The following is an 18,618-nucleotide window of genomic DNA, read 5'->3' on the forward strand; positions in this document are numbered from 1 at the left end:
TGTGCCAAATTGTACATCAAATCACATAATAGCATGAAAATAAAATGCATATCCTCATCGTAACATTTAGGTATTGGATATTAACTTGACTCACAAATGTTGATCTGTTATCTGTGAAGAACTAGGGTTGACTTTTATATGAGATTGACTGTTACTCAAGTGTATACAGAAGTCTTAAATTTGCTCTTTACAATGTTGTATATTTGATAAATCATGTACATTAACATTACCTTGTTACACAACAATTTGGCCTCCATCCCAAAACAGAAGTGTATGAAAAGCATGCATAACACAACATAATTCAGTCATTGACAATATATGGGAGAATGAAATGTGTCAAACCCATAAATTCCACAACAGCCCTTCATATTTTTAACATGAGCATCATCTTTTGCGATCTTTGGCCTCAATTACAAAATCATTTTAGTTTTTGTTTTAATTATAAATATTTGGCAGTTTAACTAGTTGACAGCAAAGGAGTTGATTTGTAGCTGACATTTAATCAGTCTCCCAGTTCACAAAATCATCTGAACAAAGACTATGCCAGTTCTATCAATCAAGTCTTCTATTTGCTCTAGTATTCATAACTAACTATATCAGTTGAGAGGAGAAAATGTTCATGTAATTGAACAACAGCAAATTTGCAAAGCATAAACAGTGATTTTTTTTGAGTGAGTGAAGCAAAAACTATTCAAAGAAATCGGAATCATTGACTTATTATAAAGATAAAAGAAAAGTTTATTGTCTTTCTTTGGGAGTTTCCAGATATCTGTTATTTAAAGAAATCTGATGAACAACCACCTGATGAAGGAGCATCGCTTCGAAAGCTAGTGCTTCCAAATTGGACCAAAACGTGGTGTTGTGTGATTTTTTTTTAACTTTACTTAAAGAAGAAAGGCAAAGTCTTCATCATAGGAAAGATAACTGAGGTCACACTGTTAGTACAAAACACTAAACACAGTGAAAGTTGGAAATCTGAAACAAACACAGACTCAGTAGGTTCTGGCAGCCTTTGTGGAAAGAGAAACAGAATTAGTGATTTTGACTCTGGAAAGAATCAGAGATGAACCTAGTGCTTTCCCTTCACTGTCAGCATTCCACCGGGATCATTCCCTCTGTAACACCTGTGGAACACCTCTGTTCTGTCCATAGGAATGACCCTGACCTCCCAATTGCTTGCCATTTCAATAAAATACCTTGCTCTCATGTTGACGTTTCTGTTCTGGGCCTGCTGCAATGTTCCAACAAAGGATAATGCCAGCTTCAGAAACAACTTCTCATTTTCCTTCAGGCACATTACAGCCTCGAGGTCTCAGCGTTAAAACCAATCTGGGCGTCCTCCAGTTTTTTTACATTCTCTTCCCCCATGGTTATGTTGTGCTTGTACTTTGTTTATTTTGTACTTTGTAGCAAGGAACTAATTCCTTCCATTTCAACCTTAATTTACATCCTTTTTACATTTCTCTTCCTTTTCTTTTTGACTACTAACAGCTCCTTTGTCTTTTGCATTCGGCCTCCATACCATCTGCTGTCTTGCTCTTGCTCTGTCTCTGTTAAAAGGACAAAAAAGGAGCCTATTTTCCAATACTTTTCATTCTGAAGAATGGTCATACCAGACTCGAAACATTAACTCAGTTTCTCTCTCTACAGCCGCTGCCAAACTGGCTGATTTTCTCCAGTCTCCGTCTTTGGTACAAAACTCTACCGATTGTAATGAGGCCGGCCAGGTGGATGTCATGGAGTATGAGATCCCTGACTGAGTCTGTTAACCCTGGGCCAATCAGGGAACCCGGGATGACAGATATCAGCAACAGTATCCTCCAATTCTATTTTGATTTAATCCCTGCCCTCCCCTTCACTGTTTGATCACACAGCATTGCCCTTTGATGTGAAGGGCACTGCTTGTCACTGGCCACTCGGGTGTTTCCTTTCTTCCTGGTGGTGGAAATTTGAATAAAGATTTGGACAGCTTGTGTCTTCCATGGTGTCTCACACCTGCACACAAACAACATGGTCCTGGGGAAAAAGATTACCACTACTGCAGTTAGGCGGTAGTGTGGGGTAAAGAAAAAGAAAGAATAGAAAAAAAATTTTTTTTAAAGTAAGCAAGAGTATGGCACTGGAAAAGCACAGCTAGTCAGGCAGCATCTGAGGAGCAGAAGAGTCGATGTTTCAAGAATAAGCTCTTCATCAGGAGTGTGGGGGGGCGGGGGGGAGCTGCCCAAGGAGGCGGAGATCAATGGGAGAGTGGGGGGTGCTGGAGGTGTAGTTGAAGTGTTCAGCCACGGGTGGTGGGGTTAATTGCTGCGCATGTCCCAGAGACATTCTCTGAAACATCAATTCCCTCTCCCACTCCATCAAGGTCACCCACATCCTGGGCCTTCTCCACCACCAAACTCTGACCATCCGATGCCTGAAGGAAGAACGCTTCATCTTCTGCCTTGGGACCCTCAAACCACATTGGAACAATGTCGATTTCACCAGTTTCCTCATCTCTCCTCCCCCCACCTTATCCCAGATCGAACCCTCCAACTCAGCACCACTCTCTTGAACTGTCCTATTTTTCCGTCTTTTTTCCCACCTCCACTCTGACCGATCATCATCTCCCACCTTCATCTATCATCTACCTCCCCCCCAGCCCCACCCCCCCCCCTCCCATTTATCTCTCAGCCCCCTTGGATCCCCCCCACCACATTCCTGATGATGAGCTTATGCCCAAAATGCCGACTCTTCTGCTCCTCGGATGCTGCCTGACTGGCTGTGCTTTTCCAGCACTGCACTTGTTGACTCTGATCTCCAGCATCTACAGTCCTCACCCTCTCCCAGATATAAACAGGAGTCTCAGGGAGTTTCCTCACTCCAGGGACTGGCTGTTACCCAGCTAGTCAGAGTCCATGACGGTGCAAATGTATATAAAAGGTCAATTAGTGATGGGATACCGGCCTCCACAGAGTGATTTCAAAAACGTTAATGTGGAAATTAAAATTTTGTCTTTGCCATTGCACAGAGATTCAGTCTCCCGTACATGAACTTATCAGTGAATGTAACAGACAATAACTTATAGGGGTTTGATAGATAGCTTTAACATATGAATCCTTACAAACCCATTGCCACATGGAAAATCTAAAGGTCTCACCAGCATTACATTCCAACCTTAGTCTTTGAACATATTTATTTTATTCATTCATGGGATGAGGGCACCACTGGCCAGGCAAGCATTTAATGCCCATCCCTAATTGCCCAGAGGGCAGATAAGAGTCAACCACATTGCTGTGGGTCTGGAGTCACTTGTAGGCCAGACCTGGCAAGGACCGTCAAGGACATCAGTGAAACAGAAGGGTTGTTCCAACAATTAACAATGGACTTGTCGTCACCATTAGACTCTTAATCCCAAATTTCTTTTACTGAATTCCAATTCTACCATCTGCCATGGCTGGATTTGAAGCCAGGTTTCCAAAACATTACCTGGGTCTCTGGATTAATATTACAGCGATAATATCACAAGGCCATCATTTCTCCTTCACAGTATAATACTATGAAACTGTTCTGAAGGTCATGGTCAATCAAATTGTAATTATACTGCCTCTTTTCCACATATCCAAGAAGTTGGCTTTCATAGTGAAAGGGTTTGAGTACAGGAGCAGGAATGTCTAACTGCAGTTGTACAAGGCCTTGATGAGACCATGACTGGAGTATTTTGTGCAATCTTGCCCTACATATCTGAAGAAGGATGCGCTGACTATTGAGGAAGTGTAACAAAGAGTTTACCAGACTGATTTTTGGGATGGTAGGTCTGACATATGGAGACAGACTGGAGCAGTTAGGACTGTATTCACTGGACTTTAGAATAATGGTGGTCTCATCGAAACATATAAAATATCAACAAAACCAGACAAGGCAAACTCAGGAAGGATGTTCCCAATGACCAGCAAGTCCAGAACAAGGATTGACAGTGTAAGGATAGGTGGTAGGCCACTTAGGACTAAGATGAGGAGAAATGTCTTCACCCAGAGAGTGATGAGCCTATGGAATTCTCTGCCACAGAAAGCACTTAAGGCCAAAACACTAAATGTTTTCAGGAAGGAATCAGATATAATTCTTAGGGTTAAAGGGATCAATAGTTATGGGGAGAATGCAGGAACATGGTACTGAATTGAATGATCATATTCAGTTAGCACAAAGATAGGTCGAGAAGCAAGTTATGTTGAGGAGGCAGGAAGACTGCAGAAAAACTTGGACAGGCTCGGAGAGTGAGCAAAGTAGTGGCAGATGGAATACAATCTGGGGCAGCACGGTGGCTCAGTGGTTAGCACTGCTGCCTCACAGCACCGGGGCCCCAGGTTCAGTTCCAAGCTTGGGTGACTGTCTGTGTGGAGTTTGCGTAGATTTCCTCTGGGTGCTCTGGTTTCCTCCCGCAGTCCAAAGATATGCAGGCCAGGTGAATTGGCCATGCTAAATTGCCCATAGTATTAGCTGCATTAGTCAGAGGGAACTGGGTCTGGGTGGGTTACTCTTCGGAGGGTCGATGTGGACTTGTTGGGCTGAAGGGGCTGTTTCCACACTGTAGGGGATCTAATCTAATCTGCAATGTGGGAAAGTGTGATGTTGGGCGCTTCGGCAAGAAGAATAGAAGCATAAATTATTTTCTAAATGGGGAAAGCCTACAGAAATCTGAAGCAAAAAAGGTGCTGAGTCGTCCTAGTTCTGGATTCTCTTAAAGTTAATATGATGGTTCAGTTGGCAGTTTGGAAGGCAAATGTAATTTTAGCATTAATTTCAAAATGGATAGAATACTGGAGCAAGGTTATACTGCTGAGGGTGTACAAGACTCTGGTCAGATCACATTTGAAATATTGTGAGCAGTTTTGGGCCCCAAATCTAAGGAAGGTTGTGCTGACATTGGAGGGGATCCAGAGGAGGTTCACAAGAATGATCCCGGGGATGAAAGGCTTGTCATGTGAGAAACATTCAAGGGTTCTGGGTCTGTACGGGATGGAGTTTAGAAGGATGAGAGAATGATCTCATGAAGACTTGGATACACTGGATGTGGAGAAGATGTACCCACTTGTAGGGGAGACTAGGACCCAAGGGCACAGCCACAGGGTGAAGGGACAACACTTCAGAACTGAGATAAGGAGGAATTTCTTCAGCTCGATGGTGGTGAATTTGTGAAATGCACTGCTACAGACAGTCCAGGCGAAGTCATTAAATGGATTGAAGTCAGTGATAGATAGGCTCTTGATTAGTACGGGGATCAAAGGTTACAGGAAGAAGGCAAGAGAATGAGATTGAGAAAGATATCAGCCATGATCGAATTATGGTATAGACTCAACGGGCTGAATGACCTAATTCTGCTTCTGTATCTTATGGACAGTTCTGATCATTTTGCATGACAGCAGGCTTGAAGACTCAAACAACCCACTCTTCTCCTATTTCCTAAGTTTCTATGTTTTTCTACCAAGCTGAGTGCAGAAGTATGACTCAGGACTCCGGTTACAATCTGATTCTTGTGTACACTAAAGAGTATTAGTACAAAACTGGTTACCTTACACTAATTTCAGAAAGACAAATTACAACCCCAATAAAAACAGAAGTTGAGGAAAAAGCTCAGCAAGTTTGGCAGCATCAGTGAAGAGACTTCAGAGTTAACGTTTTGGATCCAGTAGCCCTTCCTCAGAACCTTCCTCAAATTATAACCCCAAACTGAATTGCCACCAAACTATGGTTCTGACAACCATACTCTTCAGATTCCAGTTGCAAGTTAGTTGATAAAGATCAAAAGAGGAAGGTAAGGAAAATTGTTTGACCTGACTCAGTATTCATGGAGCAGGCTATTATATTGTCTTTTATGGTGGTTTTGTGGCAGAGTGTATCACGAAGTACAAAGGAATCTGGGAATGCTAGTTGAGGATTCTCTAAAGGTAAACATGCAGGTTGAACCCGTGATTAAGAAAGCGAATGAAATATTGTCATTTATCTCAAGAGGGTTGGAATATAAAAGCACCATTGTGCTACTGAGACTATATAAAGCTCTGGTTAAGCCCCATTTGGAGTATGTGTCCAGTTTTGGTCCCCACACCTGAGGAAGGACATACTGACACTGGAGCGTGTCCAGTGGAGATTCACACGGATGATCCCTGGAATGGTAGGTCTAACATATGAGGAACGGCTGAGGATCTTGGGATTGTATTCATTGGAGTTTAGAAGATTAAGGGGAGATCTAATAGAAACTTACAAGATAATACATGGCTTGGAAAGGGTGGACGCTATGAAATTGTTTCCATTAGGCGAGGAGACTAGGACTCATGGACACAGCCTTAGAATTAGAGGGGGTAAATTCAGAACAGAAATGCGGAGATATTTCTTCAGCCAGACAGTGGTGGGCCTGTGGAATTCATTGCTGCAGAGTGCAGTGGAGGCTGGGACGCTAAATGTCTTCAAGGCAGAGATTGATAAACTCTTGATGTCACAAGGAATTAAGGGCTACAGGGAGAATACGGGTAAGTGGAGTTGAAATGCCCATCAGCCATGATTGAATGGCAGAGTGGACTCAATGGGCCGAATGGCCTGACTTCCGCTCCTATGTCTTATGGTCTTATCCTTGCCTCTGAGGCAGAGCTTCAAGTTCAAAGCTCCAGGACATAAAGTTGAAGGAAATTGTCAACAAAATTGAATATCAATCTGCAAATCCATCAAATGTAAACCAATAAGTTGGTAAAAGCAGGAGAGGTTCCAGATCAGTAAGATGAGGGAAAGAAAATAGAAGCTTCCATCAGCGTTATTCGTAGCTCTGGAAAAGTGTATGTTGCTACAGTTCCTTGGCAGACCAGTTAGCCTAATGAGTTGGATGGTATGTGGATCAGATTTGCGCCAACAGTATGGAGACTGATGCCTGTTCTGGCTGGAGTTTAATTTGGAACTTGCCTTCTTGCCCTAATTGTGGTGAGGACTATATCGCTGTGGGTCAGCTCTGAAAATATTCGGAAATAGAACTCAAGAAGTAGTTATCTAAGATATTCAGTTTTCTGAAAAGGAGAAGACTATATGGCCCCTCTAGCCTGGTTTGCTTTTCTATCAGACCATAGCTGATATGACCCTCAATAAACCTTTGCTCCGTATCTCTTTGGTCTCTGACTAAACAAACAGTTCTCAGTTTCAGTTTTAAAAATCAACAATCAATCAAGCCTCAATTGCTGTTTAACAGAAGAGAGTTCCAAACATCCACCACCTTTTGCATTAGGAAGCATTCCTAAAATTTACTCCTGAAAGATTTGTTTCTTATTTTTAAACGCTGTCTTAACCAAGGTGCCCCAATCAGCAAAAATACGTTTGAAGCTTCTAAATTCTAACAAACACAGCCCTAGTCACGTTAACTCTTCCCTTAACTTAGTTTTGCCTTGAATGAATTTGGGGTTTCAAACAAAAAGTAGTAACAAAACAATGAAAATTAACTTCTATTTCTCTTCCAAATTAATTATTCCCAATAACAGACCCAGATTTCTTTATTTACACTTTTTAGTTTTCTCCTCAATCATTGTCTACCTTTTAATCATTGTATCTTTCTGTATTCCAGTTAAAGTATCTCCCTCAGTTATCTCATTTCAAGATGTCCAATTTCATCAGTTTTTTATTCATGCCCTCATCTTTGCTACACCTAAGGTCAGTTTTCTGGTCCTTTTAAGCACTGCCAGCTTCCTTCATGTTCAGCTCGTTCTTAAATACCTCAAACCAGCTGCACAAGAACAAGCCATACAGTCCAACTGGTCCATGCCAGCATTGATGCTCGACATGAGCCCAGTCCCCACTTTTTAATGTAACCCTGCCAGCAAAAGACTATAGTGTATGTGATTTGAACAGTGTCTCAGACTCACAATCTTAGCACCATGGACTAACTATCTGAAGCAGCCTCCAAAGTGCATTTGCTGACCAAAAAGCAAACAGTTAATATGTGGGCTAATCTCAGTGTTACTGCTAATAATTATACAGAAGGTAGCTACTTATGACCATCACTGAACTCTCACCAATGCACACTAGTATATAATCTTCACCATATAAAGAGGTGTGACTAATGAAAGCTATCATCTTAATTTACAGACCTATTTACAAGCTCTGAAAACTACATTCATCAACTTAATGCAGCACTATTTAATTCCTGAGTGTGTTCCTCCTGCCTGAACCACTTTATTTATAAAGTGATGGCAATAACCAATAAATACAACACTGCAGATTGAAATTATATCAAGCTTTGGAGCTTACCTGAATGGAAGATAGACGTTTGCAATGATGACATGCCAATAGCCACGAAAAGGCACTGGGTCAGTTCACTGACAAGAGTTGGATTTTGGCTTTCTGGCTGTGAGGAAAAGAAAAATGAAAATGTGAAACAGTAGTCATGATTTGGAGATGCTGTTGTTGGACTGGGGTGTACAAAGTTAGAAATCACACAACACCGGGTTATAGTCCAACAGGTTTATTTGGAAGCACTAGCTTTCGGAGCGCTGCTCCTTCATCAGGTGATTGTGAAGAATAAGATTGTAAGACACAGAATTTATAGCAAAAGTTTACAGTGTGATGTAACTGAAATTATATATTGAAAAAGACCTGGATTCTTTGTTAAGTTTCTCATCTTTTAGAATGACCATGTCAGTTTCAGTTGTTTCATAACAAAAAAGTTACATTCTCAAGTGAACTTTAACAATTGGAGTTATGTCAGCCCAGATAATGTATTGAAGGAGTTAGCTTCCCTGTGTGAGCAAAGTAAACTTTATTCAAAAACTGCATGAATCCATGTAAGATTCTGTAAATCCGTTTTTTTAGATTAGAATCAGTCTGACCATTGTGGCACAGACAGCCCCACACAGGAAAGTTCACATCTTCAATGCATTATCTGGGCCAACATGACTCCAATTGTTAAAGTTCACTTGAGAATGTAGCTTTTAAAAAAAGTTTTGCGATTTACATATGAAAGAACTGAAGTCAACATGCCCATTCTAAAAGATGAGAGACTTAACAAACAATCCAGGTCTTCTTCAATATGTAATTGCAATTACATCATACTGTAAACATAAACTATAATTTCTGTGTCGTACAATCTTATACTCCGCAACAACCTGATGAAGGAGCAGCACTCCGAAAGCTAGTGCTTCCAAATAAACCTGTTGGACTATAACCTGTTGTTGTGTGATTTTTAATCGTGAAACAGTAGAAAGCAGTGGCTTATTTTTCCTCAGACTTTAAAAACTACACCTTGGACACCTGCACTCTCTGAATTTCAACAGGTTTGCGTCCACGGTCTTTTGTGCACCTAAACAGCTCGAGTTAGAGCAAGGAATCTCTGTCAGTATCCCTGAAGGCCTCAATAACAAGAGGAAATGCCAAAAACTGGGATACTTTGTGGACATCAGAAACAATGACGTTTTGGTTTCCCTTTGCTTTTACCAAAGTAATTAATGAGACAGAAAGACAATATCTCCAAGAGCCCTGAACAACTGGAGTTCTTTTGGCCCATTTTACAGCGTAACAGAGGTTAATAGAACAAATCAAGAGTGTTAAAGCTGAAACTTCTCTTGCAGAGTAGCATTAAGGAATTGACTGACTGTGAATCAACACAAGAATGTTTGTGCTGGAATCAGCACACATTGTAAATGATTCATCCACTCCAGCTCAAACTCAAGCTGCACAACAAGAAATTAAATGCCTACCCCTGGTGAAAAGGTGAGTTCAACGCATTCCTTTAGCACCTGGATAGGAATTCATCCAATGATTCCTATGAGTTCTAAGAACTCGATTTCATTGAGGAGCTTCAATGAAAGACCAGATTTTACATTATAAAAGACAGAGGATTTCAAAAGTGAGGAAATGACAGTTTAATTATGCAGAGGCTTGCTTAGACCAACCTAGAAAACTGTGGGCAAAGAGATATACTGCCCTGGGGAACAGTTCAGGGCATACTTATTGGAACTTTATCATGATATCAGAACTTAGAGAACGAAGTTAAAGGTTGATTAGACAGGATACATATAGGGTGGAATTTTTCCATTTTCAAAAGGGCTTTGTTGAGTGAGATTCATGGCCCCCAGCCTGTCATGTCTCGAGAAACCTTTCTTACGCAATCACCCACTCTTCACCTCATGAATGATGTAGCTAGGCTTTTCAAAGTCCTTCTCTTTGGCATTGTACAGCAGGACAGGGTGGAAGTGCCAGGAACTTGTGGTGTTTCTCCGGCTAGAACTAAAGTTAAAGTCCAGCTGGAAAGTGCAAGCTAGAAACTGCTCCCTCCCCTGTGGCACTTCACTGAGAGCATGGCCCAGAGAGGAAGGCCAGCTCCCTGCTTCACAGACAGGGACCTGAGAGGGCTAGTGAAGAGGAAGTAGAGCTTTCCCCTGCTGATCACCACAGGAGGCTTGGACCCAGATAGTTCCCCAGCAGTGCGGTGTCCTGGGTTTAAAAGGTATATGCAGCACTGCAAGAAGGTCAGTGACCTTCTGTGCTCTGTAAGGAGAGTACATCTCTCTTCTCTCTATTACATCACATTCACAGGGCCACCACTTGCCCTAACTCTGCCACCGCAGACACATCTCACTAAGTCTCATGGACTGCAACTGTCACTAATGTATACCCCATCTCCACTCAATGGCTCTCACACACTCCCAAACTGCTAATCCTTTCAACTCTCAGTGCTTCCTCCTTGCTTACTGAGGACACCTCTCCTGCTCTTGTGTCAACACTAATCACTTATCCAAACATTTCCATCATTACTCAATGCCTCAATTTGTCTGATTGCAGGAAATATGGCTCATCCCAAGGCAGATGGCTCCACAAGTGTAATCTCTGGTCAGATTTCACTTGCTGTACAGGACTAGCCTATGGCCCAGTCTCTGGATGGCAGGGCCACACATCCCCAGACTCTGGTAGAACTGAACACCTGATTGACTGCGACCAACCCCTTGAATTGAATCAGACAAGCCTGTGATTGACTGTGGCAGTATCCCCTAACTATCATGGCCCCCTCCACCTCACTAAGGATTAGCTGCCCCTCTTATGTTGCCATTTGCTTAAAGCACGTGCAGTATGTTTGCCCTGTGAGCTGCTGGCACATGTTGGAGCTATTATGTTAATGCACCATACAACAAGAATTCAGCTCCCTTGATTGTTCCTCATCATTACCAGCTACCTGCCTCTCCTTCTGTGTTAAAAAGCAACTTAATAAACAGATGGTGGTGATGGCCTCGCAGTATTATCGTGATACTATTAATTCAGAGACCAAGGTAACATCCGAGGGACCTGGTTTTGAATCCCATCATGTCAGATGATGGAATTTGAATTTGATAAAAATCTGGAAGTAAGAGTCTATGTCAGGAAACACCCATTCACCAAAGTCCCTTTGGAGGGAACTGTTGTCTTGGCCTGATCTTGCCTACGTATGACTCAAGACCCCAAGCAATGTGGTTGATTCTTAACTGCTATCTGGACAATTAGAGATGGGCAATAAATGCTGAGCTAGAGGCTGGTACAATTGCAACATTTAAAAGGCATCTGGATGGGTATATGAATAGGAAGGGTTTGGAGGGATATGGGCCAGGTGCTAGCAGGTGGGACTAGATTGGGTTGGGATATCTGGTCGGCGTGGACGGATTGGACTGAAGGGTCTGTTTCCGTGCTGTACATCTCAATGATTCTAGTTGCGACACCTGCATCCCATAAACAAATGAATAAAAAAAAGGCGCCTCCAAATATGTGCGTGTTTATTAAGAAACAAATGCAAGGACTAAAAGGCACATCGCATATGCAGAACTGAATGTGTGTCTCATCGCATCAGTTATCTAGCAGAAGCATGCAAGTCATATGTGTCCCTGAACTCCACAGTAAAGTGAAGAAGGCCTGGAGTGGTGAGAGAGTTGGTCCGAGAACAGGCATGATGATTTAGTTAGCCTGGGGGTTTGGGGCTGCGGATTTATGTGGACGTTAGTTTGAGGAGCTTGGTGTCCATGCAGTATGCATTGTGTGTTGAAGACAGAATTGGATGAAGCAACTGACAAACCGCAGCCACCAGGCACCTATATGTCAGAAATTTGTGCTGGCTAGTTTCTCAGGAAAGGGAGAAGAGAATTGGAAGTGGTGCAGAAATAAGGTGAGCTGAACTATCAGTGAGATGTGAATGTTTGGTGGTAAGGTAGTAACTACTCAATTGTGAGATCCTAAAGCTGCCATTTAAAACTTGAAGGAAAAATCAGAAACATTTTTTAAAGTCCAGATTACAATTTATTTTTTCTATTCTTGCATGTTTTCTTGGGCTGGTGAAGCCTGGAATGGGACTCTGGCAGTGACATAGCATGGGCTGGCAGAGCAGGACTAGAGAAGGAAAAGTTGCACTCACTTTAAGTTATCTTCCTTTTGTCTATATTCGGTTAATGAGAATACCTCCAATGCATGGCGACGTTATAAACTTTTCACCGTATTTTATACTGAATAAAAGAATCAATTCAATTCACTTTTCATGCCATTGCCCACATGCTCAAGGGAGAGTGAAATAGAAGTAATTTCCTCAAGTGAGTTGATCCAGAATGTTGGAAAGGGAAAGGGAGTAATAACCTGATAATTTAGGAACAAAATCTGGAAGCACTCTTCATATGATAAACAGGTCAACTCTCTCCTTAATAGGGCTATATCAATTAAATGTTCAAGACTGAGAAGGGTTAATTTCATAAGGCATAGTAATGGAGTGATATAGGACAAAAGTAAGTAGAATTGAGGTCCACATCAACCCTGGTCTAACAGAATGGAAAAACACACCTAACTGACTGAATACCCGAATCCTTTCCCTATGCTTCCGTGATTAAAAAAAAAAGCAGGAAGAAGATAAAACAGTCCAGGCAGTTTAATTCACTAATGCACACAAATTAACTGATAAGACAATTTAACTCCACCATTTTCAGATCAAAAGGAATCAAAACAAATGTTTAAACGAAAATATTCTTATGAAGTTATACACTTAAGCACTGAGGGAGGATATTTTCCATCTATCAGTTCTCAAGTAGATTTTAAAATTTCATGACATGGGGGCAAGCTTTCCCATTGTTCATACAGTCGAAAGGAAAGTTAGCTTACAGGCAGCAGTGCTACACTTGGACCAGGATTGATAGTTTGGGCCAGAATAGAAAATTATTTAGAAACCTACTTGACAAACTGGCATACAAAATTACATTGTATAGTCACTTCATCCAGCCTAAGAAAGAATAATATCATCAACAGACAATACGGACAGTATGACCATTTAAGTATCCATCACATTATGCTTCCAGCAAAAAGACATTGAATTGTATATGGAAATATGGCGAAACAAATTGTAGAAAATATAACCTCATGCTCCAGAGGACAGTAATCTCTCTCACGGATGAGGTAACATTTTTAAACCAATTAGACTGCATTGCTACAACTCAATGTTGTCTTGACCCTGCAATGTTCACCCATTGGATTTTGTATGCTATTTTGTATTGAAGAAGAACATGGAACTTCTTGTTAATGCTTCACATCCATGTATTATATTTCCAAATATATATATATAAAATGAAAATTAGCCTTCATCATTACTGTTCAGTGCTAACAATACTAACCACACTTGCTGCAACATTCAGATATTTGTCAACTTCTATTGCAAAACTCAAATTTAACAAAGTGTATGTCCAAAAAGCACAAGAGGAAGATCTTATGAGTAATAAACATTGACCAAGTCTATTACACCAAAATCACCTAATTTTCAATCATTTACTAATCAGAATAAGACTGAAGAAAATCACCATCCATGTATATTTATCCACATGAATTACATGCAATTTGTTGCTTAATCTTCAAAACGCACTCAAAACACACTATCCAAGAAAAGGCAGCCTTGCTTCATTTTGAAATAAGACAAAGTAGTAACTCGAGAAAGTATTGATTTTATAAACTGTACACTGAATACAAAATAAAAGAAATGCTGTGCTACACTGTATTCTACAGTTCAACATCTAGCCAATACCATACTTTGCTCTATCATCTATCTTTTTCTTGGTTCTAGGTTGAACCTCCATCACGAGAAGAATGTAGACATTAACATGTTCAAAACATTTAAAAGATGGACTTATTGCTGAGCCTGCTAGTGATTTACTTAAAGACAAGGCAGGCCCAACAAGAATAGAACTACCAATGAATAACAGCAGAGTAATAACTAAAGACACAAGGATTTGTGAAAAATCCCATCTGATTAATTGTACAGCTGTAGACATATAACTAATATAACTGTAGACATCTAGAAGCATCTGGGTGTCTGAATAAGCAATGCTTATCTGTATAATGGAGGTGGTGGGAGGAGAGTAGATGACTGTATGAAATGTGTTCCAACACTAAGGATTTGAGATAACATCACAAAAACCACAGAAACTTTGACTGTAACTTTCAAAAGGAAGTTGCACAAATACTTGAGAAGGAAAGAAAATCACAAAGAAATGGGGATAGAGGCAGGAACTAGACTTTCAAATGGCCTCCATTTGTGCTAAATTTACGATAATTCGAGAAGTGGACCCAAGTGAAAGCAGTTTATTCATGTGACCACAAGTCTACACATTTATAATTGACGCAATCTAAAACAAGCCCTTCCAACATGCTGTAAAAATAAGTCTCAACTTCAGCACGCCTGCACATGCCACAGAGTTTGATGATGGAGTTAAATGCCTGCAGTATCCCTCCCTAACCATGAGGAAAAAATTAAAACAAAGATTTGCATGTTACACAGCACAGTTAACGTTGCAGTGCAAGCCATCTGGGAGTTGAGATCATCTTAACAAAGTATTCAAATTCTGCACATGCTGTTTATATTGCCATCTGAACCCCTCCATAAATTCTATCTTGCAACAGATTGTGCTCATAAACGTTTTAGTACACAGGAATTTAGTACTGTAGACCCCAATTAGTTCATCATTCTCATGAAACAAAACACGTGTCAGCCATTGAACCCAATTTATCCTTTATATAGTTCAGCAAATATATGTTGAAATTCCTTTTAAATGCCTTGATTGATCCCATTCAATAGTCAGTAGTGGTGGTATATTTTGTATTCTGGGAATTCGTGGTAAAGAACTGTAACATTTTCTTTATGCTGATCCCAAAGATATGTCCCAGGGGCATAAGTGGAAGGAATCTTAACCTATTTGATCTGAACATCCCCTCCCTATTCCTTCATCTCCATGACCAGCATCCCTGGCTTTATGGTGCTAAAGCAATCCTGTTCTGCAGCTCCAATGCAAAATGAGATGCCTATGATCCATCAGCTGGTCCTAAGCATGATCCTACCTCCCGTAAGGCCATTGTCATATGTACCGTGGACTTTGATGAAGAGGCATGGTGCCGAAGTTCCAACATAAACCATTGTTTATGGGCTCCAAGTGATCTGAAGTGTTGCCTCGCCAACTGAATACCGTACAGATAACATGTCAAACTACCGAGCCCACAACCTCAGTGGCCAAATAGAGTTAAGGCGGTGCTAATGACCGCTTCACCCCTTTAGCAACAAACTGCAGCCTTTACCGCCAGCTCCTAAATAGTCATGGAAGCTCAAGGAATGCTCGCATTTCCCACTCCTGCCTCTTCAAACACAGCCACCAAGAGACTCTCTCTCTCACACACACACGTTACAACGTCTCGCCCCAAAACTATTACTCTCCGCTGCTCGTTTATTGCAGACGCTCAGAATAAGAGAAGTTCAAGGTTGGGCACTTCTGTTAAACGGATTTCCTGCCTCCCACATCTACCCCCCCCCCCCCCGAACCCTCAGCAAGGGGCTGGGGGAGGGGGGGTGAGCCAAACCTCCAACTTGTAGCCTCCTCGGTTCAGTACTCACCGGGCTCCCCGTTTCTCACCAACTCGCGGTGCAGAAATGAAACCGGAATCTAGCGGATGCGAGCTGGGCTCAGCCCTGAGTGTTAGTCACTGCAGAGAGAGAGAGAGAGAGAGAAGGAGGGTGGGGGGGAAACTCCTGTCACTGCTGGAGGATGAGCACTGGAGCTCGAGAGCTTTGTCTGGACGGAGACGGGGCGGGTGGTCTGCACTGGGCAGGCACAAGGGAGCTGCAGAACCCCACTCGATGCTGAGAGGGGGAAGGAAAGCCGCCTTTAGCTCCCAGCCAGCCTGGCCACAGGTTGCACTCTAGCGCTTGAAGCGTTCAGTGCATTTGAGCAAACATTTCCATCGAGCCTGGTGCTGGCCAGCAGAGCACTGACGTGTTCCATCACAGCGTTAGCGTTCGCACGTATAGGAAGTCGCTTTGATCCCCCAAGATTGGGAAAGACTTCAGTGTAACGCGATATGGTTTATCCGCAATCCCATTCTCTTCGTTTTTTTTCAATTAATGGTGATGTGGCGATTCCTTCCGCACATTTAATATGGGGACGGTTTATATTTTTGACTAAGAAAGAGATGTTACGCCCAAATTCCCCTCATCCCTCCAATTGTTTTTTTTAAGAACATGCTAGATTCCAGTTTCCTCCCATTTTCTTTCGAAGTATCAGTGATTTTCCACTCTGCTCTCAAAAGTGCACCAATCGGGACACACTGGGTTTCCCATTTAAAAGATACTCATTTGGATCAAGCCTTACATGACTCAGTGCTGTGTTCCGTTTTATAATTATCCGTTTTATCACCTTAATGGAACCACATGCATAGAGACAAGGTACAAGACAGGCCATGCTGATGTTTACTCTTAATTTGAGCTTCCTCCCATGTTTTCTCATCCAAATCTACCATCTAATTTCATCTCCCTCAGCCTGACCTGTATCCCCACACATTGGCTGCAACCAATTCCCTATGGCAGTGAGTTCACCGTTCCAATACTTTGGGTATAAATGTTGGTCTTGATGGCGCAAGTGTCATTAATCCAAGTGCAAATAGCAGTCTAACAAAGATTATTGTTTAAGAAGCATGCCAACTGAAAACACCCACGGATGCACAAAAAGTAAACACATATTTAACGGTGGTATTTTTTTAAGAAGGCATGTCATTTCTGCTGTTGATGTTCCAGCACCACCAGCTTTGGAAGTCCAGGCTCCATATGGATGGTGAAAAGGCCTCAATATAAGGGCAGGCAGCCAGAAAGACCCTTCCCAGAGTTGATGGTCACTTTGACCAGGGCCCAGGAGCTGATACCCCAGCAGGACATCTGACACATTCCCCACAACGTGACCAAAGTTCAGGAGAGTGTGACTCAAGTGTAGACAGAAAGCAGTCCCTTTAAGTGATAATACTCACTGCATGATTATGTCTATGGACTTTGTCAGTCCAGCTCCTTAAACCTCCTTAATTGGAAACCTGTTTAAAATAATATTGGAAGGAGCTTTCTCTCCCATTCCATACAATTAAAACCATCAATCTCTGTGTCAGGGTAAGTAAATGGATGTCATAGCTTTCCTCATTTTTTCTTGGTGATCTTGTGGATAACACTGGTGAAATTGGGTGTGTGGGCTTAATGAAATTTCTCAAAAAAAATTCTTTTAGCTGGGCATCAGCCTTGCTCTTTTTTATAAAATGAATCTTTTATAAATTGGGGTTAACTGGAACATTCAAACAAAGAACAAAGAGTAGGCCACCTGGCCCTTTGAACCTGCTCAACCATTCAATAAAGTCAGGGCCAATCTGATTTTAATCTCAACTCTACATTCTGCATATCTCCAATAAATTGCTAATGCCTTATCTCCCCTCGAAGATATGGTCAAACTCGGCCTTAAAAATATTTTAAGATTCTGCATCCACTGCATTTTGAAAAAAGGAATTGTAAAAAACACACAACCCTCTGTGAAAAGAAAAAGGTTTCTTCATCTCTCACTCTCTCTCTAAAATGGGTGATCCCTTAATTTTAACCTATGATCCTAGTTGTAGATTTTCCCATACAGGAAACATCCTTTCAACATCCACTTGGTCAAGTCTCGTTAGGATTTTATATAATTCAATTAAGTCACCTCTGACTGTTCTAAACTCCGGAGGATACAGGCCTGGGCTGTCTAGCCTTTCCTTATAATGAAATTCACACTTTGCAGGTAATGTTTAGTAAACCTTCTCTGAATCGTGCCCAATGCATTAACATCCTTCCCTAAGTATAGTGACCAGTACTATACACAGTAATCCAGATGCCGTCTGATCGATGCTCTGTATAACTGAAGTGTAAATATTTGCATTGAATCCCCTCTCAAAGAGCAAACATTCTGTGTGTTTTAGTGATTGCTTGTTGTACCTCTTTTGTGATTCTCGATCTTTTGTGATTTATTCATCGGGACAACCAGATCTCTTTGCATCTGAGAACTCTACAACTTATCACCATTTAGATAATGCTGTAAGTCACAAGATACCAGGTTATAATCCAACAGGCTTATTAGAAATCACAAGCTTTCAGAACACTGCTCCTTCATCAGGTGATCGGATGAAGGAGCAGTGCTCTGAAAATTTATTATTTCAAATAAGCCTGTTGGACTATAAACTGGTGTCATGTGACTTCTGTCAAGTGCTGTGCTACTGTTTCGTTACGATCAATGCCATTTTAACACTGCCAAGCCTCCATTCCTACCTTCCAACTCATTCCCTCTCTGTCTTCTGCCA

General features: G+C 41.5%; 1 protein-coding gene across 2 annotated transcripts in view; it reads right to left on the reverse strand.

The window, feature by feature from the left end:
- The window catches only part of atp8b4 (ATPase phospholipid transporting 8B4), a 245,466-nt gene extending 229,232 nt beyond the window's left edge, over positions 1-16,234 (reverse strand). Inside the window, exons 1-2 of one of the 2 annotated variants that reach the window (XM_072565057.1) lie at positions 15,875-16,234; positions 8,257-8,353 (exon numbers count right to left, since the gene is read on the reverse strand). The gene's annotated coding sequence lies outside the window, so the exon portion shown is untranslated. Of the gene's footprint in view, positions 1-8,256; positions 8,354-15,354; positions 15,698-15,874 lie in introns of those variants that run through there. The other variant, XM_072565058.1, reaches the window with a different exon arrangement.
- Between the last annotated feature and the right edge of the window lie 2,384 nt (positions 16,235-18,618).

Source organism: Chiloscyllium punctatum, chromosome 48 (genome assembly GCF_047496795.1).
Source record: "Chiloscyllium punctatum isolate Juve2018m chromosome 48, sChiPun1.3, whole genome shotgun sequence".
Lineage (NCBI taxonomy): Eukaryota > Metazoa > Chordata > Chondrichthyes > Orectolobiformes > Hemiscylliidae > Chiloscyllium > Chiloscyllium punctatum.